General features: G+C 40.8%; 2 long non-coding RNA genes across 3 annotated transcripts in view; one reads left to right on the forward strand and one right to left on the reverse strand.

Moving 5' to 3' along the window:
* The window catches only part of LOC144307993 (uncharacterized), a 42,085-nt gene extending 21,230 nt beyond the window's left edge, over nt 1–20,855 (forward strand). Inside the window, exons 3-4 of the long non-coding RNA XR_013374648.1 lie at nt 1,494–1,615; nt 20,699–20,855. This is a non-coding gene — a long non-coding RNA (uncharacterized LOC144307993). The remainder of the gene's footprint in view (nt 1–1,493; nt 1,616–20,698) is intronic.
* On the reverse strand, nt 1,282–10,975 carry LOC144307992 (uncharacterized). 2 transcript variants are annotated; one of them, XR_013374647.1, is made up of 4 exons: nt 10,730–10,975; nt 7,512–7,596; nt 2,397–2,609; nt 1,282–1,537 (listed from the first exon to the last, which is right to left on the reverse strand). It is a non-coding gene; the product is annotated as an uncharacterized LOC144307992 (long non-coding RNA). The 2 variants fall into 2 exon arrangements; XR_013374646.1 differs by having other exon boundaries at nt 1,282–1,540.
* Nucleotides 20,856–25,093: the final 4,238 nt, after the last annotated feature.

Below are 25,093 nucleotides of genomic sequence, written 5' to 3' on the forward strand. Positions count from 1 at the left end.
TACCCAGGAAGGAAGTCTCCAGCAATTGAGAGAGAATCCTTAGGAACCTGAAGGGAGTTTATCTATGTTTAAAGATTTTCACCCAAGCCTCCCTGATTATAAAACGAATGTAAACAAAGTAGATGAAAATTTTTCAGTTGGACAATAGTTGATTTTCTGATAGGAACTATAAAATTGAGCCAATAAATACCAGTGTGTGGGTATATGTACATACATACATGTAAGGTCCATTCATCCTGTTGATCATTTCTTGACCTATTATGTAGAGATTCACTCTGGGTGGTATTTAGTGGGAATCTGTATAGAATTTTTCAAGAACCCAAAAGTACCTGCTGGGAAAATTTGCACTATACTAAAATGTATTTAGTGAGAGAAATTCTCAAAAGGAAATTGCAAAAGAAATTAGAATACCCAGGGGATCCCTGGGTGGCGCAGCGGTTTAGCGCCTGCCTTTGGCCCAGGGCGCGATTCTGGAGACCCGGGATCGAATCCCATGTCGGGCTCCCGGTGCATGGAGCCTGCTTCTCCCTCTGCCTATGTCTCTGCCTCTCTCTCTCTCTCTCTCTCTCTGTGTGACTATCATAAATTTTTTAAAAAATTTATCATGTCAAGGTTGGTCTTGGTTTGACAGTGGTAACTGTTCCTAATCATAAATTTTTTAAAAAAATTAGAATACCCAAAGACTTTAAGAGAGAGGAAATTTCATAAATAGAGATACCGCACAATTTTCCTCTTGGCTCCTTAGTTCTGATTGGCATTTCCCTTTGCTTTCCCACTCTGTCAGTGATTTATTTGAGGCTGAGGGCACATGCCGAGATGATTTGTGAGGCCTACCTAATGCCACGGTGATAGGGATCAATGGTTTGCTCTAAAAAGTAGTAAAATGCATCATCTCTATTGAACAAACGATATTTCTAAAAATATTTTGCTAAGCAGAGGAGTAAAACTTGAGATTTACTGTCAGGAAAGAAATATTAGAAAGTTAATTCATCTGCCTCATGACACGATTGGCATTTCTCTCAATCAAGCTTTATCTGTCATCCTCATGGAAAGGAAACAGGTGCCTCAAAAAATGTTCATTTCTAAACAGTCTTCTTTGGAGGGGAGAGAATTCTGCCAGAGACAACGCATTTTGCTCTATCACTTCTTTCCATTATGAGGTTTAGGACAAGAGACAACCAAGACCAAAATGAACCCAAACCAATTCTAATATGTAGTGAGGTAGTAAAGCTACATGGCTCAAAGAAGTGCTTTATGGTTAATTATTTTTTTACTTTCTCTCTACTTACAAAATGAATTACATGCTCAATGCAAAACAAAAACAAAAACAAAACAAAAAACAAAAAACAAAAACAAAAAACAAAAAAAAAACCACCTTGGAAAACCTAAAGGAACATAAGTCAGAAAGCAGTCACACCACCCAAAGATAGCCTTTTCATCTGTACTCATGTAATCATTTTTCTAAAGTTCTGCTTTATTTAAAACATTGGCAGGCCATGGGCTTCACAACACAGGCTGGAAACCTGGAAACTTGATCCTGCTGGACAAGAGAGTGGGGCATATTGGAAACGATAAGAGAAACAAAGGATTTGAAAAAGGAAACTGTAGAAATGTGGTAAGTATAATTTTAGAAAAACAGTGCAAGTTAAATTTTTGATGGAGATAATTGATGCTTTTGCTCTTCTGGTAGAATACATCCATATTTTACGAATAAAATTGTAATGCATGCTAACTCTACTGCATGTAATTAGTGAGTGGGGCCGTGGTAGTCCAGGAAACATTACAAAGTTGGGACATTACAATTTTGCAAATGCCACACACGGAGAACAGAAAGAAATGGATAATGAAGAGTATCGCCAAGTAGTATAACTTGATAATGGGCATGAAAGCTACTTGTCAATTATCATGTGCACTACAGATGCTAATATTATTACTGTTCATGACTATTATTCTTACTAAATATATGGAGAGGCAGGAAGTCTGTAGGAAAAACCGAAATTGCATAGAATTTCCTGATTCTCAGGAAGATCTAATGGCCTGAGTATAAAGTGTTAGTTGGCAATATTTGAAGGGTGGTCATATAGAAGAGTGGTTCAGTTTGATCCTATGAATCCCAAGGAGTTCAGGATAAAGACTTTGGACAGTTTTCCTTGATTAAAAACAATCACTTGGGACGCCTGTGGGGCTCAGTTGGTGAAGTGTCTGATTCTTGATTTCTGCTCAGGCCCCTGCCATGCTTTCAGGGTCATGGGATCAAACCCTAGGTTGGGCTCTGCACTGGGCATTGAGACTGCTTGGGATTCTCTCTCTCTCTCCTTCTCCCTTTGCCCCTCTTCCTCCCCCTAAAAAAATCACTTTAGAAAAATAAATGAAATGATAACTAAGTAGCATCCTACCTTCATGAGAAAATTTTCCTTAAATTTCAGAATAAGTCCAGGCATTTTACTTCACTTTTGATGTCCCTCTGTGAGAGCCTGGGGAAGGCTTTGGGACCAGACTGAGTTGTTTTCCTTTTTGGAAAAATTTTGTTCTCTCCATGTTGAGCATTTTCTCCAAGTCAGCCTTTTAAAATATTTCTTTCATGTATTAGTCAGACACATTTCCAGCACCTGAAAAGCAAATACACTATGTTTATGTCATCTGAGAAGCCTCAAAGCTTTCTGCTCATCACCCACTGATGTTAAAACTACATTATTCGTAACAACCCCAGTAGCTGAGATTGCAAAAAGCTGAATTGTTTTCTCTTTGAAAATTTAACATTATTATTATTGCAGGGTCTTTATTTTATTCCTCTGTGTAAATCAGGGTAGGATAAGTGTCATAACAAACGATTCAAAAAATCTCAGTGGTTTAGTACAATGAGAGTTTATTTTTCACTGATGTCACATTCCAGCTCAGGTAGAGAGTGTTGGTGACTCTGTTCCACTCAATCATTCAGGGACCCAGTGCCCTTCTGTCATGTGGTGTAGATCACTTCTACCCAGATTTTGTTGGCTGGAATTCAGTGACGTAGCCCCTCCTGTCTGTCTAGCTCTTTGCCCAGGAGGAAGAGAAATGATGTATTATGAATGCATAGAAGTCTCTACAGCACCTCAAAAAATTGTAATAATAGGCAATAAAAGTCTAAAATCTAGATTATTTCTAAAAATAGAAAGTCAACATTAAAATCAGAAGAATGGTTACATGATAAGAATTTTGGCTTTGAGATATCTCCAGTGTATACCTGTGTATCTCAAGCTGATTTTAGGGAGACTCTCTCAGTTGCTGGGCTGTTGGAAACTTGACTCTAATCAGATATCATTAAAGGACCAGCTGTGGGGCAGTGATTTCTGACCTGGGTCTCTGACCCCTGAAAATTCTCAAAATGGATCCATGCCATCCATATGCAAAAACTAATTTCCTTTTTTTTTTAAGAAAATATTTTATTTATTTATTTGAGAGAGAGAGGATGAGCCAGGGGGAGGGGCAAAGAGAGAGGGAAAAGCAGTCTCCCCACTGACCAGGGAGCCTGATGTGGGGCTTGATGCTAGGACCCTGGATCATGACCTGAGCCAAAGGCAGATGCTTAATGGACTGAGCCACCCAGGCACCCCATCAACAACTCATTTTCTAAATCAGCCACTGAACCAGGTCAGGGGACATTATGTAATGCTCAAAAGTGCTATGCTGTTCTTTGCTAATGATACAATTCTAAGAATTGAGTTGTATTTCTTGGAGCCTGTTTGAGGGCTTATAATAGACTGCGGTGTGTCCAGGGAAGAGTGACTAGGAGAATGAGGGCATTTCAAATGATATTATTCATTCACTGCTGTTGAGGGCCCACCATGTGCCATTCACCATGGTGCTAGAGATAGAACAAAAGAAGCAGTATTTCTGCCTTCACGGAACTTAGTAATGGTGACAGTGAACAAGAAAACCAATGTATGAACATGTTAAATTTAACTAGTGTATTCCTGAAGAAAATAAAGTGATGTGCTAGGGAGTGTCTAGTAGGGATGAGATGTCATTAGGCAGACTTAGTCAGGGAAGGTCTTTCTGAGGAGGTGGGATATTTTAGTGGAGATATGAATGGTGAGAAGGATCCAGCCTTGTGGGGGAAGAACATTCCAGTATAAACTCCAAGGGAGGAAGGACGTTGGTGTGTTCAAGTAACAAAAAGGCCAGTGTGACTTAAGTGCCTGAGCAGAGCAGGGGTTGGGGGGCTGGGTCGCAAAGAGACAGAGAGATGGGGAGCATCCAGATTGTGGTGTTTGGGTTTTGATCTCAGTGTCTTGAGAGGCCAGCAAAGGGTTTTAAGTAAGAAAGTGATGTGGCACTTGACGGGATGAGCACTGGGTGTTATTCTGTATGTTGGCAAATTGAACACCAATAAAAAATAAATTTATTAAAAAAAAAGAAAGTGATGTGGCTGGGTTTACATGATTCAAATGGCGTCCTGGCTGCTGTGTGGTACATGGAATGTAGGGATATGAGAGTGGAACCAGAGAGGCCAGTTCTGGGCTGCTGGCCACCGGGTCAAGGATGCTGCTGCTTGTAGACACTGGTAGCAGAAGGAAGGTCAGAAAGGGTGATGAATCTTTGATGGAGGTTGGCTACCCTAGGAAAGTGTTGTTAGAGAAGAGGAATCCAGATTACTCCTAGGTTTTTGGTATGCACTGCTGGGTAGAGATCTTTCTGGAATGCTGAGGGAGGATTCAAGTGTTGGTTGATCCAGGTGAGCTTTCGGGTTCTTTGAAACTTAAGGGCCACAATTTGATGCAAGACAAAATAGGAGCTGGGGGGGCACCGCCCCCCGGGGATAGGGGGCTGGTGATCTTGCTCCTGGAGGTTCTATCCCATGAAGTGTTACGCACAGACTCCTGCAGGTACCATGGGCTCTGCAGCTACAGCCTTAGTCTTTGGGAGGCTGTGCTATCCGCTGCGATAGAATAGAAAGCCTCCATTTTGTAGACTGGAGCATTCCTTCCACCCTACCCTTCTTTCCTGAGTTGTAAGGCTAATTGCCATTCTTTTTCCTTAGTTTTTTTTTTTAAAAGCTTAATCTTATTATGAGAAGTTACATTCTGGCTAAAATGCATTCTCAGCTTCCCTTATAACTAGGGGTGGCCAATGATGTGTAGGCAAAACACGCTGGCTGAGACCTATGGGAAGACACTATAAGAGGCACAGGTCAGCTTGGAACACAGGTGTGATGGCTGGTGATAAAGCAACTGCTTTGGCCTGCAGCAGACTTGAAAATGACAGCTGAGAGCTCAGGCAGGGGAGGCAGAAAGGTACAAGGAGCCCAAGGCCTGGATGACAACATGGAGACGTCCCATGTCTCTGAAGTGCCTATCCTCATGCTTCTTTTATGCAAGAGAAAAAGCCCCTATCCTATTTAAACCACTGGTATTTTACTTATCAGCAGCCAAATACAATTCCTAATTGGGAATGCTTCTCCTCCCCAGCTGAAACTGCTTTTCAAAGCAGCGTCTCCTCTTTTCTGTGAGTTGCCCCAAGCTCGTTTCCTTGGGCAAAGAAGTTAGATAAGTGCTGCCTGCCCTATCCTCACCGAGGCCTTCCTTAACCACCCTATTTAAAAATGTACCCCCCTACCTCTACTCCCTCATCCTCACTTACTGCTTTATTTTTCTCCACGCCACTTATCCGTGTCTCACATACCGTATGATTTATGTATTTTATTTATTGTGTCTCTCTTGCACTTCTCCCCACAATCTTAAATTAAGCTCTGTGAGGAGTTTTGTCTGTTTCATTCCCTGCTGTATGCTCTGATCTGATTCCTCCTAAACGATTCAGTTTGTAGAGAAATGAACACAGAGACCAGCAGTGACTGACACTTCTGCTGCTCCTTTGGCCTGTATTCATTCTCTCTCTCTCTCTCTCTCTCTCTCATACACACAGACATGCATTATATGTGTACATTGTTATTATAAGTTCACTTCCGTTCTCTTTGGCCCATGTCTTACTGAATTAAAAAACACCTTAGAAATAAAGGTCAAATGCCAATCGGCAAGGAGAAAGGACAAAGTTCCCAGTATTCCCCTGTGTCTTGTCATGCCGGAGCATTTTGTGTGATGTAGACTTGCTGGGAAGCAGTCCTCATTTTTCCCGGCACCAGGCACTAATGATGACCTCTGTGCATTGTCTTGTTTGAGGTCACGTAAGAGAGGAGAAAGGCTCAGTCAGGCATCCACTCTCAGAAGGGAGCTGGCAGTAAGTAGCACTGGGGTCTTAGGTGAAATGACTGAAGAAGCTCACCAGGGTCCAGCTGTTCATGTCACCTGCCCCCAGTTCCATGTTAGTTGGTCTGAATGCATTTGCAGGGCCCAGACTCACTCTCTGTTCCTCTCTTGCCTCCATGTGGTGTGAAAAAAAAGAGGATGAAGTTTTGCTTGATAATGAAAGGGCCATCCCAGAGATGACAGGGGACCCCAGCCAGGACGCTATGCGTCTGGCTCCAGGGAAAGTAAGACCTACTTTCCTAGTCTGGGCATGGCACACTTAAGGGGCAGCAGAGCCCAGGGCAGTCAGGTCACTGCAGAATTTGCCCTGTTAGTGAGGCGGGATGGTCCAAAGGCAGGGTCAGGGTCCAGTCTGGGGTCCAAGGCCTCTTGTTCTGCCTCTGCCGTCTATATACCTCCTCATGGGAAATCTGTCGGCCTGCTCTTGCCAGTGTCTTTCCTGTTGCTTCCTAGTTCTGCAGTCGTAAACAGGAGATGAAAGGATCTGAGAGCTGCTTGCTCCACAGCAGTTCGGGGCAAATGAATGAAACAAAAAGTTCAGATTAACCTCTTTCAATGACATATTGTTGCTTAACACAGTATTCTCACATGCGGTGGCTCAAAACAAAGCAACTTACTATTTCTCCTGGCCTCTTGTGAGTAGAAAATGAGATAATGTATGCATAGCCCTGAGCACAGTATCAGGCACAGAGCTGGCACTCCATAATTATTGTCCTTTGTAGAGAATGACCTTGCCCATGACCATATCCTGAGGCTCTGCACCATCTTGAAATTGCATATTAGAGCAGCACAGTAGAACTTTGGGATTGCCTGCTATTAGGGTTGCCCCTAAAATGTCAGGGGGGCACCTGACAAATATTTTGTGTGTGACCTCTATCTATGTAAGCAATTGAATAAAAATTGTACTATAAAAATTCATGGATGCATGTGAGGTTTAGCATTTTACTGATGAAGATTTAGGACAGTGGATGAGTAGAGATGTGCTATTTACATATGTGTTTATTGTCAGATCAATACATGTGAAGATTCTTTGTTGTGTCCAGCCATCATGTCTTCTCGTTCAGATCTCGGTACCACCTAATTAGTGTTCTTTATTGTCAAATACACCGTTCCTGGCTTGTGTCACCTAGCACCCCTTGCTTACTTCCTGAGAAAGAGATAGACTCACAATACCATGGCTCTTTGGAACCTGTTTATATTGGAACAACCGAGATCTTCTTGCCGTTCATTTTCCCTGGGACCCTTATTTAATGCTGGCTATTTCATTACCTGTGATACTGCATCAGCCGTCACACTGCCACAGATCCCAGCTGCCACGGATTTTCCCGAGGTAATCTACCAGGCTTTGTCGATGCTGGACAAAGTAGGCAGGAAAGTGTGAACGAGAAGTAATTTTAGGGTCATGTTAAATTTACCTTTCAGAATTTTATAGCGTTAATGCACAAAGACACATCTTCCAACCATGTGTTCTCTTGAACTCCTTAGGCCATAATCACTGCATTTCTGTATTGTGGTCCGATTTGATGTTGATCAGCATACTGGGTATCATTGGTGGTGGTGGAACAGGTAACTAGAGGTGGAGCAAGGGTGGGTGAGTTGACACCCACACCCACACATGTGGCCCCAACCTCCTTCTTTACTTGTGATTTTGACTCTGCTTGTGAATATACTTACTGGCCAGAAAAATGAAGGTTCTGTATCAATCAGTCATATCATTGACTTGGGATGCTACTAAAGTATAGTGAGAGCGTTGGGAGGGAATACTTTAAGGAACTTAAATGAAAGGGAGTGTGTTTTTAATCAGCGTTGGCTGTGTTAGGTATTTGAGGAAGCTACTGCTTTGCTCATGGACTCTGGTGAGAGCTTCCTAGAAGGGGTCTCCACTTCTGAGCATGCAGAAAACAAATATTAGAACTCCAATGTGTATTTACTTTTGGTTAAAAAAAAGGGAAAAAAGGGCAGCCTGGATGGCTCAGTGGTTTAGCGTTGCCTTCAGCCCAGGGCGTGATCCTGGAGACCCAGGATCGAGTCCCACGTCGGGCTCTCTGCATGGAGCCTGCTTCTCCCTCTGCTTGTGTCTCTGCCTCTCTCTCTGCATCTCTCTGTGTCTCTCATGGATAAATAAATAAAATCTTTTTTAAAAAAAAAGGAAAAAAAGAGAAGAAACAAATTAAGCTTTTCTAATATTTAGTGTTGCCAGATAAAAGACAGGCTGCCTACTTAAATGTGAGTTTCAGATAAACAACAATTTTTAAGTCTAAGTATGCCCCCATTGGGATAAAGTAGTGTTTGTCATGTATTTGAAATTCTAATTTAATTAGGCATCCAGTACTTTTATTTTCATAATATGATGACTCTGCTATGACTCTGCTAGTATTTAATATACAGAAGGACACAGATGCCCCTCCTTGGTCTGTATGTTACATGGTCACCCTATCACATATCCTGAGGGCAAAGAGGTATTGACAGTGGGTCCATGGCTCATTATATGTTTTTAGGTAGTTACCACTTACTAAAGTTTACATGTACCCGGTTAAGGGCTTATAAATATGATCTATTTTTAAAACACATCATCATCATTATTATTATTATTATTATTATTATTATTACTATTAAGTTATAGCTATTAAGAATCCGCATTAGCGGAATTTAGCATGACTTTTGTCCATCGAAAGATGAATGGATAAAGAAGATGTGGTCTATGTATACAATGGAATATTACTCAGCCATTAGAAACAACAAATACCCACCATTTGCTTCAACGTGGATGGAACTGGAGGGTATTATGCTGAGTGAAGTAAGTCAATCGGAAAAGGACAAACATTATGTGGTCTCATTCGTTTGGGGAATATAAAAAATAGTGAAAGGGAATGAAGGGGAAAGGAGAGAAAATGAATGGGAAATATCAGTGAAGGTGACAGAACACGAGAGTCACCTAACTCTGGGAAACGTACAAGGGGTAGTGGAAGGGGAGGTGGGCAGGAGGATGGGGTGACTGGGTGATGGGCACTGAGGGGGGCACTTGACAGGATGAGCACTGGGTGTTATGCTATATGTGGGCAAATCGAACTCCAATAAAAAAATATACCAAAAAAAGTCAATCTAAAATTTCCTAATGAGTGCTAGAGAGGTAATATGTGACTTTTGAACTAAATTAAGAAAGGAAGAGTATGTTGGATCATACTACTCAAAAATTTCATATTTTGCCAGTGAGAGCAGGAGTGACTTTTGTACCTCTAATGAATGAAACAAAATTAAGCATAATTTTTAAAAGATTACATTTTCATTTTTAATGTTTTTGATATTTCAATTTTGGGCACATGTTTTATAATGTGATAATATATTAGTGTAATAGAACATGTATGTGCTTTATGAATAAGCGTATATATATTCAGGGGTATGCAAAAATCTCTCGTACAGGTAGGATGCTTGCTTTATCCAAATAGTTTGGAGGCCCCTCACTTAAAATTTTGTTTTATATGTGGGGGTGTGGGTTTGTCTTGGTGGAAGCAACTACTAGCTTTAAGAATAATTGCTTGTTCTCAAGTTGTAATCAGTAACATTCTTGTGGTTGAACAGATTGCAAAATTTCACCAGATTTATACTTAGATGCCTATAAGAGAGAAATTTGGAAGCTCTCTAACATCTTTGTAAAGCCTCCAAAAGAGTAGCCACACTGCTAGAGAGAGTAGCTCGGAACCCTGTGTTACAGAGACCTGGAAGTTTATAAAAAGACTTCACTCCTTAGTTCCTGGCTGCCTCAGATTCATGGAGAACTTGCCCAGTGCATCAGGCCTTCATATACACATAAGGAGTTGGTCGTAAGGTGCAAACTTCCAATCGTAAAATGAATGAGTCCTAGGGGTCTAATGTAGAGCATGGTGACTATAGCTGACCATCCTCTATTATATACCTGAAAGTTGGTAAGAGGGACCTTAAATGTTCTCACCACACAAAAAAGTTAATTATGTGAGGTGATAGAGGTGTTAGCTAGCCTTACTGTGGTAATCATCTTGCAGTATATATGTGTATCAAGATATCACATTGTACACTTTAAACTTACAAATGTTATATATCAGTAATATCTCAGTAAAGCCAGGAAAAAAGTGGGTGGAGATGGCAAATGTCAGTAGGGGGTGAAAACCGAGTCCTTTTCTAGAAAACCTCCCTAGAGACATTAGCATCCTGGGCTCCCGGGTTTTCTTTGGAGTGAGAGGTTTTCTCTGGAGGACACAGCCCGACCACCTGGCAGCCGTGGTAACAGGTGGTCCCAGCCGCTGTATTCATTGCTCTAGGGATCCGCCGTGAGCCTCCATGAGAGGGTGATCCCTTGCACCCAGGATGACAGGCCAGTGCTCATCACAGCCACATTCCCCACCACGCTTCTGGGCTGGAGCAGCAGTGTCCTCACGACTGCAGCAAGAGAGAAGCCTCACAGCACGGGTGGCAGGAGGCTTTTGGCAGCCTCACAGGATGTCTGCAAATACCTTTCACTTATGCAGTTTGGCAGTGCAGTGGCGCATGGAGACAGCATCCTGGCTCTGCTTGGGAGATACTGGCCTTGGAAGCTGACTTCTCAGGTTGAAATCTTGAGACTGAGGCTTAAAACAGTATAGGAAAGGCCATGGCATTTCCAGAAACCCTTCTCTTCTGCTGGCCAATAAATGGTGGCTTTAAATGTGCAGTGCAGTCAGGCTAGAAAAGAAGAAAGGATTTAGAGTGCTGGTAGAGCCATTATTTCAATAGTATGGAACATAATGGTTTCTTTGGTAACCAAGCCAGGGAGACACCCACACAAAGTTAGAATGCATTGGGCTCATTTCTGTTCCCCACCCCACCCCCCAATCCAATGAGATTAAAATAGTATAAAGAGAAAAATGAGATGCAGCAGCATTTCATACCAGAGGGGCTTCGTTCCCTATGAGAATATATTAATGACCTGTATGTCATCTTATGGACAAGGGGACATAGCAGTTTTTAGCTATGAAACTCTGTATTCATGGTCACTCAGATGGCTTTATTCTACTACCTGCCCAGACTTCAGTGCTTATTTTGTAGATAGGACACTGAGAAACAAGGTGGGGGGGGGGCAAGGGAACGAGAAACATTTAACCCCTTCTGCACTGCCCATGTTCTTAGTGTCAGCCAGGCAAAGGCAGCACACAAAAGGCAAAACAAATGAGTTTGAAAGGAAACCATGTACTTTTAGTTCTATGAGTAATTGTTCTCCTAGCTGATAAAGTTCCAAACCCCTACTCTGGATGAGGGTTTAAAAGTGTCACATAACAGGATTCACATGTGAAGCATCAACAAGAGAGTGCCCTCCTAGATTTACAGTTCTGTCCATTGGAATTTTTTTGTTCTTGTTGATGGAATTGCTCTGTATCTTCACTATCCAATGAGGAAGCCACTGGCCATGTGAGGCTATTTAAAATTCAGTTTCTCCATTTAAATTAAATGGCCATATGTGGCTAGTGGCTACTGGATGGGAGAGTGCTGTTAGAAGTTCAGAAGGAAAGGATGATTTTCATCACTGAAAAATCACCAAATAGCAATTTGTCTTTAATGTTTCACTTTACCATTTTTTTTTCCTGGTGTCAACTTTCTCATCTGGATGTTACCCCATGGATTACCAAAAGCAATGTTTTACCTAACAGTTCTAATAATAGTGTATCCAAGGGGCCTCAGGCACTCCACAAACATCATCTCATTAATTCCTCCAAACTCCCAATGGGACAGGTAGGGAATACAGATAATTATGTTTAATTTTATAAAAGAGAAAAACAAACATTAGTCTAAAATGTAAATTATTAGCAGCGGAGGGCCTTCTGGAATCCCACTCTTCTTTTGCTTTCTTTGTACTTTACAGCAGACAAAATTCCAGCCTTTCTGTTTGAGGAACTGACATTAGTTAAATAATCAAGATGATATATGTACATGTGCCATGGAGAAGAGATACTTGAGCCTGTAATAGGGAGAGTTAAGGCAGAGAAACAGTTTATCTTAAACAGGGGCCAAGAACTAGAGAATGAGCAGCAGCAATCAACTAGGGATAAAGAGACCATTCCAGTTAGAAGGAGCAACATATGCAAAGGCCCTGAGGTAACAAGGACTACGGTTGAATATGAGAGACTGAAAGAAGGCTGTCGTTGGGGAAACATATAAGGAGAAAGTGGGTGAGGTGCAAGATAGGGTTGGAGAAGTTGGCAGAAGCTAGACCAGATAGCCCCTGCAGGCTACTTTTAGGAGCTATATCTTTACCTTAAGTGTGTGACACTGAAAGTTTTCTGTTTTTTTGTTTGTTTTTTATTTGTTTGCTTGTTTTTTTTGTGTGAGATGTATGTGGCCCATGACAGAATTATATTTTCAAAAGGTCACATTAGTTGATTGTGGCAAATAGAGAACAGTTTGGATGGGGGTTGTAGCAAGAGATGGTAGGGATTTGCAAAGACTATTCATTATTTCCTTCTGGATTTATTCTGAACCTATTGAGCAGTCTCAGAACTTGTACTTAACCAGATTCTTTGTATCTTGCATGAGGTCTTTTGGCCTCATGCCAAATGAGATGTCCTTAGGCCTTTTGGCCTAATGAGATGTCCTTACTTTTCTGCTAGAGCTAACCACAGCAATGGTGGGTGATGAGGTAGGGAGGTTCTGGCCTATAGTGTTGTAGGAATACCTTCTGTGACTGATGATTTTAGCATCTTAGTCTTTTCTTTTTCCTTCTATGTTGCTAGTTTTCATCAGAAAAGGTAAATACCATTATTTCCCTTTTTGCTTTGATGTCTTGGATCTTTCAACATTTGCTGACTTAAAAGTATTATTTCAAATTCCTGTCCTGCAGGGTTTTTGTCTTATTGTGTTCCAGGCTTTTGAGACCAATTACAAAACTAATGCTAGGGTTTCTGGGTTCATACTTGAAATATGATAATTTTATGTGATTTATATAATGAAAAAGGAAAAAGATCCTGAAGTTCTATTGTGCTTTTTAATGTCTATTATAATACTTGTTCATTCTGATTTGCATTACAATTATTTATGCATGCATAGTAAGCTCTTTCTATAGCCCCACCCACCTTCCCTTTGGCCTCCTACTCATCCTTCAGATTTCATGTCATCATCACTTCTTCAAGGAAGCATTCCCTGATCTCCCTAACTAGGATGCTTCCCTATCTTATAAATTTTTGTGGTACTGTGATCACTTACAGTAACTCCTCTGCTATTGAATCACTGTCTGTCTGTTGGATGAGGAGGTGGATTGGATCTTGCCCTTGACTGTGCTCACCATTAGGTCCACTGCATCAGCACAATGCCTACCACAGAGGAGGCACTCACTAACTGCTTGCTAATGGGTAATTAACTACATTTCTTGAGGTCAGGGAATTTTTGTTTCATGGTTGACCTGCCATTTCTCCCAACATTTGAGGAATTGCTGTGGGCTTCCAGTAGGCTCTGGGGAAACCAGGCCCCCATATCACCCTGGTCCATGCTGGCTTTAGCAACTGCTGGTAGCTGCTATGGCCCCAGGTTGCTCCCATGGGCCCAGGTGGTATCTTTGACATAAGGCTCCAGCTCACCCCAGGACCTGCAGATTCCAATGGCCCTAGGCTGCTCCTGTGGCCCCAGGCTCCTGATGGGCTTTTGGAAACTCAGGCTGCCAGGCAACCCCTGTGACACCAGGCTTCCACTGGATTCCTATAAACCCAGGCTCCCAGCTTACCCTGCTGGCCAGGTGCCATGACACAGGGTGGCTTCAGTGCTACCAGGCTCCTGGAATATTTCAGCATCACCTGACTTCTGCAAGTCTAGGTAGTTTCTGTGGCCCAAGATTCCCAATCATTCCCTGTAAACATAAGATCCAGGTGGGCACCTATGAATCCAGTCCCCCTGGCAGGCCTAGCACCAGGCCCACTCCATGGACACAGTCAGGCTGGTCCCTGTGTATCTGTGCACCAGGTCTGCCCACTTGCTGATCCAGGCCCCAGACCTGCCTGACCAGTGACTCTAGCAGCAAGCCAGCCCACTGATACCACCAGATGGCCCACCCACAGTCTCTGGACCAGCTGACTGGAGAAGAGTTTTGCTTGCTACGATGGTCTGTAAAGATTGAAAGAGTTGTTTATCTCCTTAAATAATGCACAGATACCATTGCAAGGCCACAAAGATTATGAATAATTAAGGAAACATGACACCACCAAAGGAAGCAAATAAAACTCCAATGGCTGACTTTAAAGAAATGAAGATCTGTGAATTGTCTGACAAAGAATTCAGAGTAATCTTCCTAAAGAAGTTCTATGAACTACAATAAAACAATCAAATGAAATTAGCAAAGCAATGCATGAACAAAATCAGAAGTTTAACAAAGAAATAGAAACCATTAAAAATAAGCAAACAAATCCTAGAGTTGAAAATTATAGTGACTAAACTGAAGAATTCAATAGAGAGATTCACTAGGAGATTCAGTCAAGTAGAAGAAAGAATTAGTGAACTTGAAGACATATCAGTTGAAATCATTCAGCAGATGAGCAAAAGGAAAAAAAGAGTGAAAAAGAGTGAAGAAAGCCTTTGTGGAGTAAAGGGCACTATTAAAAGTAACAATCTATGCATTTTTGGAGTCCCAGAAAATGAAGAGAGAGAAAGAGGCACAAAGCTTATTTAAAGAAATAATGGATGAGAACTGCTTAAATCTGGGGAGAGATGTAGACATCTAAGTTCATGAATCTAACAGTTCACCCCAAAATTTCAACCCCACGTGGTCTTCTCCAAGATACATTATAATAAAACTGTCTAAATTCAGGCAAATAGGAAATGTTTAAATAGCAGGAGAAAAAAAAATCTCACATATGAAAGAACCCATAAAAGGCTTTCAGTGGATTTCTCTGTAGAACCCTTGCAGGCCAGGATAGAATTGTATCATATATTCAAAGTGTTGGGAGAAAAAAACAAACTACCAACCAAGAATAATCCACCTCACAAATGTGTCTTTCAGGAATGAGGGAGAGATAAAGACTTTTCCAAATAAACTAAAGCAGAGGGAGGTGATTACCACTAGGCTTGCCTTACAAGAAATACTTGTTTGGCAAACTGAAAAGAAAAGATACTAATTAGTAACATAAAAACATATGAAAATATATAAAGATACTGGTAAAGGTAGGTATAGAGTCAAATTTGGAATACTCTAATAATGTAATATGGTGGTATGTTAATTACCTAATTCTAGCTTAAAAGTTTAAAAGAAAAAAGTTTTAAAAATAACTATAGCTACAATAATTTGTCAATGGATATACAATATAAAACGAAGTAAATTATGACATCAAAAACAAAATATGGGGTGGATTGTAAAAAGGTAGATTTTTTTGTATGTGATCAAAGTTATGTTTTCATCAGTTTATTTTTCTTAGAGATTTTATTTATTCATTCATGAAAGACAGAGAGAGGCAGAGACATAGGCAGATGGAGAAGCAGGCTTCTCACAGGGAACCTGATGTGGGACTCGATCCCAGGACACTAGGATCATGCCCTGAGCCAAAGGCAGATGCTCAACCACTGAGCCACCCAGGTGTCCCTGTTTTCATCAGTTTAAAAGACACTGTTATGGGGCACCTGGGTGGCTCAGCGGTTGAGCAGCTGCCTTTGGCTCAGATCGTGATCCCAGGATCTTGGGACCAAGTCCCACATTGGGCTCCTTGCGGAAAGTCTGCTTCTCCCTCTGCCTATGTCTCTGCCTCTCTCTCTCTGAGTCTCTCATGAATAAATAAATAAAGTCTTAAAAAATACACTGTTGTAAGATATTTTGTAAGCCTCATGATAATCATGAAACAAAAACATGCAGTAGGTATACAAAAGATAAAGAGAAGGGAGTCAAAGCATACTAATATGGAAAAATATCAATTCACAAAGAAGGCAGCAAAAGAGGATGAAAGGAAGAAAGGAACTAAGAAAGAGCCAGAAAACTGTTAATAAGATGGCATTAGTAAGTCTTTACCTATTAATAATTACTTTAAATGCAAATGAATAAAATGATCTAATCCAAAGGTATAGCCAAATGAATTAAGAAACAAACCCCATGCTGCCTTCCAAAGACTTCCAGAGACTCACTTCAGCTTTAGGGATACTCATAGGTTCCAAGTGAAGGGATGGAAAAACAAGAGAGCGAGAGTCACTATATATATTAATAGAATGAAAGATAAAAATTATATGATCATCTCAATAGACACTGAAAAAGCATTCGACAAAAGTCAACATCCTTTTATAATATAATCTCTGAACAAATTGGGTGTAGAAGGAACATACTTCAACATAAGAAAGGCCACATATGACAAGCCCACAGCCAACATACTCAGTTATGAAAGGTTGAAAGCTTTTCCTCCAAGATCAGGAACAAGACGGAGGTGCTTACTCTTATCACTCCTATTCAGCATAGTACTGGAAGTCCTAGCCAGAGCAGTCAGGCAAGAAAAAGAACTAAAAATGCATCCAAGTCAGAAAGGAAGGAGTAAAATATTCTCTGATTGTAAATGATATGATCTTATATATAGAAAACCTGAAGTACTCCACCAAAACACTGTAAGAATTAATAAGAGAATTCAGTAAAGTCACAGGAAACAAAGTCAATATTAAAAAAATCAGTTGTATTTCTGGACACTAACAATGAACTATCTGAAAAAGAAAAAGAGACAAAAATCCTAATCACATGCTTGGCTAAATTTATTCCTAAGGATTTCATTACTTTTGATAAAATAGCATCAAATTTAACCAAGGATGTGTGTGATTGAAAGATCTGTACACTGAAAATTACAAGACATTGATGAAAGAAATTGAAGAAGACACATATAAACAGGAAGATACTCTGTGTTCATGGATCAGCAAAGTTGATATTGTGAATATGTCCATACTACCCAAAGTCATCTATAGATTCAAAGAAATCCCTATCAGAATTCCAATGGCATTTTTCACAGAATAGAAGAAAAATCCTAAAATGTTTCTGGAAACATAAAAGACATTGGGTAGCCAAAGAAATCTGAAGAAAGAACAAAGCTGGAAGCATCACACTTCCTAATTTCAAACATTATTACAAAGCTATAGTAATAAAAAATGTATAGTACTTACATAAAAACCAAACAGTCTGATTTTAAAATAGGCAAAGGATTTGAATAGACATTTTTCCAAAGAAGATATACAAATGGCCAACAGGTACATAAAAAGATGCTCAATAGCACAAATCATCAGGGAAATACCAATCACAACCACAGTGAAATATCACCTCACACCTGTAGAATGGCTGTTATAAAAAAGATAAGGGCCAACAGGAGTTGGCAAAGATATGGAGAAAAGGGAACCCTTGTGCACTATTGGTGGAAATGTAAATTGGTGTAGCCACTTTAGAAAACAGAGTGGAGGTTCCTCAGAAAATTAAAAATAGCTATGATCCAGCAATTCCACTTCTGAGTATATACCCAAAAGAAGTGAAATTACTATCTTGAATATTTAACTGCACCTCTATATTCATCACAGCACTATTCGCAATAGTCAAGATATGGAAACAGCTTAAGTGTCCGTCAGTGGATGAATGGATAAAGAAAATTTGGTATATATTTACAATGGTAGATTATTCAGCCAGAAAAATGAAAATCCTGTCCTTTGGGACAGTATGGATGGACCTTGAGGGCATTATGCTAAGTGACATTAAGCCAGACAGAGAAAGACAAATACTGTATGTTCTAACTTATATATGGAATCTAAAAATGCTGAATTCATCAAAACAGAGAATAGAGTGGTAGTGGTTACCAGGAATTTGAGGGATAAGGAAATGGGGAGATATTGGTCAAAGATTACAGACTTCTAGCTATAAGATGAGTAAGTTCGAAGAATCTAATGTATAGTATATGGTGATTATAATTAACAATACTGCGTGTGTATATACTTGGAAATTATTAAGAGATCTTACATGTTATCACTACAGCTAAATGTTAATTATGGGAGGGGGTAGAGGTGCTAACTAACCTTCTTGTGGTAAACATTTTATAATATATATGTGTATCAAATCATCATGCTGTACACCTTAAACTAAATACATTATATATCAGTAATATCTCAATAAAGCTGGAAAAAATTTATGTGAAACCTATATTATTTTTTGGAGAAATGTGACTATGGTTATTTTTAAATTTAAATTTAAATTCTAGTTAGTTAACATACGGTGCAATATTGGTTTCAGGAGTAGAATTCAGTAGTAATTCATCACTTACATACACTACTCAGTGCTCATCACAAGTGCCCTCCTTAATACCCTCACCCGTGTATCCCATCCCCCACCCACATCCCTCCATCAACCCTCTGTTTGTTCTGTGTTGTTAAGAGTCTCTTGTGATTTGTTTCCCTCTCTCTTCTTTTTGTTCCCCTGCCTTCCCATACGTTCATCTGTTTTGTTTCTTAAATACCATATAGGAGTGAAATCATATAGTATTTGTCTTTCTCTGATTGACGTATGTTGCTTAACAGGATTTCATTCTTTTTAATGGCTGAGTAATACACACACACACACACACACGCACCCCACATCTTTATCCATTCGTCAGTTGATGGACATTTGGGCTGTCTCCATAGTTTGGCTATTGTTGATAATGCTGCTATAAACATCCAGGAGTTTGTACTCCTCTGAGTCTGTATTTTATGTCCTTGGGTAAATACCTAGTAGTGCCAATTGCTGGCACATAGGTAGTTCTATCTTTAACTTTTTGAGGAACCTCCATACTGTTCTCCAGAATGATTACACCAGTTTGCATTCCCAGGAACCGTGGATGAGGGTTCCCCTTTCTCTGCATCCTTGCCACCACTACCTGTTGTTTCTTGTGTTGTTAATTTTAGTCGTTCTGGCAGGTGTGAGTTGGAAACCTGTATTATTCATTTCAGCCATTTCACGGGTCATTTTTGGCAGAGATGCCAGTATTCAAGTGGACATAGCTTGCCACTTACTACAAATGCATTAAATATAGTCCATTTAAAATGGGAAGAAGATACTAAAAAACATAACATATACAGGAATATAGTGAAATAGGTAAGAGCAGTGATTTTAAAGCCAAACTATGAGAATTCAAATCAGGGTTCTCGACCTTACTAGCTGCACGGCCATGTATAAGTTGTTTAACCTCTCTGTTTCCTCATTTGTAACATGGAGACAGTGATTCCTACCTCAAATAATATTATGATGCATACCTGAGTCAATTTATATAAGTCATTTACAGCAATGCCTTGCATAAGTGTTACGCTGTTTCTGTTTTGCGACTGTTCCTAGGAAGGACAGGCTATGTGAGGTTAACTAGGGCCCCAGTAGCAAAAACCCTCAAGTTCCTCCATGGCTCCTTTTTGGAAAGTTGAAGATGAGCACCTCTATGGTATTCTCAGTTGATACTTTGCTCAGTGAATTGATTTGATTTTTTTCAGTTCCCACATTTTAATACTATGCAGCTGGTAATGGAATTAGTTTTCCCACCAAAGTTTACTGCAAATGGTGGAAGGCCAACAAAAGCTAAGGACATTGAGATGATACTGGTTATGTCAAATTATTGGAGAAGCTTCAGAAAAGGGTGTGGGAGGGCCTTGAGTTTGTCAAATTTGGCTCCCCAGAGGAAGTAAGGGGGTATTTACATATGTGTGGAGGGGGTAGAGGCTATGCAGCTGGGGGCAATAGGTTCATGTGTGTATATTTTAAACTTTACACTGGGGGTGATATATACACAGAAAGGCACATACACATCATAAGTGTATAGATTGAATTTTCACAAGTAAACATATTCAAGTAACCAGCATCCAGATCAAGAATCAGAACATAATCAGCAGCCCAGAAGGCCTTTCCAGTCACTAATCCCCCAGCTCTAATCACTATCCTGACTTCTACCACTGCAGATTAGTTTTGCCTGTTTTTGCTGTTTATTTAGTTAAAATCATACAGACAAACCATGAGAGACTCCTAACTCTGGGAAACAAAGGATTGCGGAAGGGGAGGTGCATGGAGGGATGGGGTAGCTGGGTGATGGGCACTGAGGAGGGCACTTGATGGGATGAGCACTGGGTGTTATATTATATGTTGGCAAATCGAATTTAAATTTTAAAAAACTGAAAAAAAATCATATGGTATTTACTCCTTTGTGTCCTGCCTTTATCCTCAATATTATTTATGTATACAAGATTCCTCTATACTGTTGTGTGTAGTTGTATATCATTCATTGACATGCTGTATATTATTCCATCCTTTGAAAATGTATTTCCTATTCCATTGTTGATGGGCATTTGGGTGGCTTCCAGTTTGGGGCTACTGTGTGCTTTTCTGAGCATCCTAATACATTTTTAGTGCACATGTGAGTGTATTTCTGGAGGGCATATGCCTCAGAGTGGAATTGCTGGGTCACAAGGTATGTGGATGTTAAGCTTTAGGTTTTATGTGATTTTTTTTTCAGCTCTGGAGGTGATTCTGATTCCTGGCCAAGGCTGAGAACCACTGATCTATAATATCTACCCAAAAGGAAGGTTTAAAGCCATGCTATCAAAGCATGGATGAGCTCATTAAAGATGTAATATTAAGAAGATGAACTACAGGGATCATCCAACTGTCTCACAGATAATGCCAATGTTTGTTGCTTCAATAGTTAGCTTGCCTTTTCTGTAGGGGGTCTGGGTGGGTGGGTTAATGCTGGATCCTGGCTCTCTTATTTTCTTTTCTCCCTTGGTTCGACCCTTATTTCTCTCAGGTTCAGCAAAGTGGAATGCTGACCGAGAACTGGGACTGAAGGGAAGCATTGCCAAGTACTGTTAATTATTAATGAAATGAATTTGCATCAAACCAGAGGGGATTAAAGTGGCTTGAAATGAATAGCAAGTTCTTGATAAGGCTTTTCCTATTCTCAGGTGACTGGAATGATGCACTCGTGTTGGAGCATATTAATTTAATAGAAGCACTGCTCCCCCCACAGTGCAGCTTGGAGCTGGATGTAAGCCCAGCCCAGGGACAGCAGTTTCCAAAGCAATTTCTGCTTATGTGGCTATGGTGAAACAAAGTGACGCGAGCACGACACGGTGGGTTCAAAAAATGCTGCAGACGTACCCCAAAGCAAAATATCCCTTCACTCCCCCACTGCAGGCACTGGGGGGAGTAAAGGAACTTGTTACCGTGGCAGACAGATCCCGGTTCAAACCCCAGCTCAGCTTTACCAACCGTGTGACCTTGGGCAAGTTACCTAACCTCTTGGAGCCTTTGATTTCTCCATCTGTGAAATGGGATAATTATATGTACTTCAAGGAAATTGTATGCAAAGTGCCTGGCTCACAGTAGGCACCTAGCAAATAGCAACTAATTGCTTATGGTACTGTGAGAGACTGCTGGGAATATCCCTGTGTGGTAGGGAAGGGCCGTGGAGGAAAGGTAGTGCTCTAGAAGCAAGTTTTGGACAGATGGCAGGCCCATATTGAAAATGGAAATGTTTCCTGCTGCTACAGATTCGAAGAAGGTCTTTGAGTCTGTGTAAAACACAAAGGGATTAGCTACCAGTATTTTCTGTTAGTTTGTTACACACACAGGCATACAAATATGCCCAGGAAGTGTGGAAAGCTAACCAAGCTTGAAGATTGGTAGGAATGTCAGGGTGGTTCAGCAGGGCATTCTGCATAGCCCCATTTTAGAACCAAGTGTCCCCACTCAAAGAAAACTCATTTGGGTGGCCATGTTCTGCTCCATGTGTCTTCAGCCCTCCTTGACTGCAGCTGACTAGACCATGGATGAGTGTGAATGCTGGGGCTCTCTGGTCTATCTCGCTCATCTTTTAAGATCTAGTTCAAGTGTTACCATCTACAGAAAGTGTTCCCCAACAGTTTAGGCTGTTAGGATAGGACTGACCTAGATGGTGTTGTGTTATGATGGGTGGGAGCTAACAGGCAGAGAGATGAAGCTATCCAAACCCTAGACACTAAGTGGCATGGAAGAATGACAGTAATGACAGTACAACATTTATTGAACACTTATTTTGTGGCAGGCATTAAGCTCAACACTTTTGTCACGTGATCTCTTCTGGTAACCCATTAAGGAGTATACAATTATTTTCTCCATTTTAAAGATGAAGAAAGCAGGTTCACTGCTCTCCAAGCTGGAAGCAAGTACCAATCTTGTTTTTAATTTTTTTTAAAGATTTTATTTATTTATTCATGAGAGAGAGAGAGAGAGAGGCAGAGACATAGGCAGAGGGAGAAGCAGGCTCCCCGTGGGGAGCCTGATGCTGGACTCGATCCCAGGACCTCAGGATCACAACCTGAGCCAAAGGCAGAGCTCAACTACTGAGCCACCCAGGCACCCTAATCTTTTTTTTTCTGATCCGATACTCTTAAATCACCCTGACACAGCCTATTAGGTGGGCAACCATGCCCGTGTAGCATAAGAACTGGGAAGTGCTCTGTTATTCAATAGAAGCCATGTTCAGAGAGAGTGTGATGCCATTTTTGTATGTATTTCTTGTGTTGGATTATTTCAAGTTGTAAAAAAAACTACTCTTGTTCAATTGATAGCAGTTCATTTGTTTAATGATTTAAAGGTCATTCTTTTACATTTAAACAACATATAATTCAATGACAGAAATTCCTGTAGCAGCATTATTAGGACCAGGGCCATATAATAAGCATCTAAAAAGCACTTGGTATTTTTGTAAATGGTCAGGTCATTAATTGATTTGTCCAAATACCCCTTATGTGGTGGCTGACTAATAGAATAATCCATGTTTTAGGGCGAAGTTTAGGAGACCCTAGGAGGTTAATATGTACCCAGGTTCCCTACTGAAAAAGATAATGCAGGCTCAGAATCCAGCATCGCTAACTAGTCATTCAATCAGTTCCTTGGTACTGAAAGGAAGTAACCCCTGGAGTGGCTGCACACATTGCAGAACTCTTTCAATATTTGAATGATATGCTCTTTGGAGTTAGAGTTAGAGACAATTGAATACTATTTTCAACACTCCCATTCTATAATTTTACTACTGGTAGATATCCATCAATTCCTTCATTCCACAAATATTTTTTGCTAAGTATTATGTGTAGACATTGGATTCCATTTTGGAGGCATAAGCCTGGGCAAGATTGAGCTTACATTGGGAGGAGCAGACAAGTAAACTGCAGTTCTATGAGGTGGATAAGAGCAGTGCTGAACATACTCACCCAAGAGGTGGAATATAGCTGTGATGTGTGAAGCTTATATCAGCCAAATGAGCTGCTTTGCCATCCCAGACTCTTCTACCAGTTACCAGAACCCAGAAGCCTGTAGACAGTGGCTCTCGAATTTTGGCAGATAGAAGAGTCATCTGGGAGTCTGGTAAAATACCAAGGCCCAGACCCTGCTTCACATGAACAAAACTGGGCCTCTGTGTTCTTTATCAGCTCTCCAGGTGATTGTGACCCACGCCTAAGTTTGAGAACCACTGTTGTAGACCAATACCACACCATTCCACTGGATCTAATAATGCCATATGTGGCAGTTGGTTATTTTCTGGGTTTTCTTTCTGGAATGTGGAATCGGACCTGCTACAGGATATCTGATTTCAAGAGACTTTGGGCTTGTTTGAAGCTGAATTACTCAAAGTGGGAAAATAGTTTTACATCTCTTTTCATGCTGGTTACCTTGCCTCTGACCTATATCTTTGGTTTATTGCACTTGTTTCTTTGAAGTTGTTTTCTGAGCAGAAAACATATTATTGAAAAGTGCTCTTATGAATTCAAGATGTGGGATTAAGTAGGAAATACCAGCACTAGAACAGAGGCAAATACTTGATCGAAGACAACATCCCTTTGGGGGAGAATCCCTGTTTCTTATTTCTTTGTCACTTTCCTATTTCCACCAAATTGAGACAGGGCTTAAAGCAAAGCTTTCCATGTACAGCTGTGTGTCTTAGGGCAAGTTGCTTCATGTTCCTGTGCCTCAGTTTCCTGGTGTGTATGGTGGGGATAGTGATAATAATAGTGCCTGCCTAACAGGGTTTTTGTGATGATTAAGGTAACACAAGACTGCCCTTCGAACTGGACACCTAGTAAGTGCTACATAAATGTTCTTGCTATTATTTTGTCCATCCTGCCTTTCAAATGTCCCTTTCTTCCTCTTGTGCCTGTTGTTTCATTTCTGGATTATGTTGAGACTAAAGACCAGGGGGTCCTGCCAAGATTCATTCTAAAAGAATTGGGACCTCACAAAGGACTAAAATGAACTTAAACTCGCCTTGTGGTTACTGCCAGTGCTTTTTAGAAACAGACAGTGCTTAGAAACGGGAGGTTAAAGTTTAGGAACAGAACCTACTGTCAACCAATGTCAATGCAGAGCCATGCTTTGGAATGGTGGGCCAAAAAGCGACTTGTGATCGATTCCCCTGACATTCCCCAGAGGAGCCCAGCAATCTCTTAGATGTACCTTTCTACCATGGCCCCAGGCCCCACTCTTCCCCTTCCCAGGACGGGGCAGACTGGCCAAGGTGAGATCCACATGGAGACTGTATAGGGTTGACTGCAGCAGAATTTGTATTTCAATAAGATGTTCATAGTTCCACTTTGCCTCTTGCAGGCTAAGGTGAAAATTCTCCATCCAAATGCTTACTGCCTTTCTGACCCTCTCAGGGTCCCATTGCGGGCCACAGACACAACCCTGAGCATCTGGTCTCCAGCAGGCCTCTACGCACATCTCCGCTCCCTCCTTCCTCCATGCTACCAAGGGGACCTGGTCTCTGTCCTCTCAACTTTCCTTATCTCTCCGCCTTCACTGTGAAGCCCTCCACTCCCGCTCTACCATCCACTGTAATTCTCTGTTCTCTTTACAAGCTTAAGTTGTAAAA

Source organism: Canis aureus, chromosome X (genome assembly GCF_053574225.1).
Source record: "Canis aureus isolate CA01 chromosome X, VMU_Caureus_v.1.0, whole genome shotgun sequence".
NCBI lineage: Eukaryota > Metazoa > Chordata > Mammalia > Carnivora > Canidae > Canis > Canis aureus.